The sequence below is a fragment of the Propithecus coquereli genome, unplaced genomic scaffold (genome assembly GCF_000956105.1).
Source record: "Propithecus coquereli isolate 6110/MARCELLA unplaced genomic scaffold, Pcoq_1.0 Scaffold25, whole genome shotgun sequence".
Lineage (NCBI taxonomy): Eukaryota > Metazoa > Chordata > Mammalia > Primates > Indriidae > Propithecus > Propithecus coquereli.
The window spans coordinates 2,654,662-2,655,145 of record NW_012148063.1 but is presented as its reverse complement, the minus strand read 5'-3'; positions in this window follow the sequence as shown (position 1 = coordinate 2,655,145).

The following is a 484-nucleotide window of genomic DNA, read 5'->3' as shown; positions in this document are numbered from 1 at the left end:
CCTGAAAGTTATTTAATTAAACACAGGAACACCCCAGCTGTACAGGCAATTCAACAGGATTTTAAATTCTGGAAATTTCATTTTATAGCAAACATCATAGAATGGTGTTTGTTTAAGGTGCAGGCAGCTGCTGGCAACGTGAGCTCATGCAGTTACTGATAATTGCTGAGTTATCTGCCACCAGAATACAATAATTTCCCAGGTGGCTATGAACAAGCAGGTCTGAAGAAGAGAAGTTTGGAATAAATGCCAGTTTATCCAGCTACTTTCAGATAGTGAGTGCTTCCACCTAATCAGGCCTGACTCTCAACTTCCCAATTTGGATTAATCTTGATCTCTGGCTCCTACATTCTTTCTGTTTATCACCAGTATATGTAGAAAGCAAGTGCGCCTCTAGGTTGTTTAATGCTGCCAAAATGCTTTCTTGTTGATAACTTAATTACTTCTCCAAGTTGTTGATTGTTGACATTTTGAAGTCAAATTT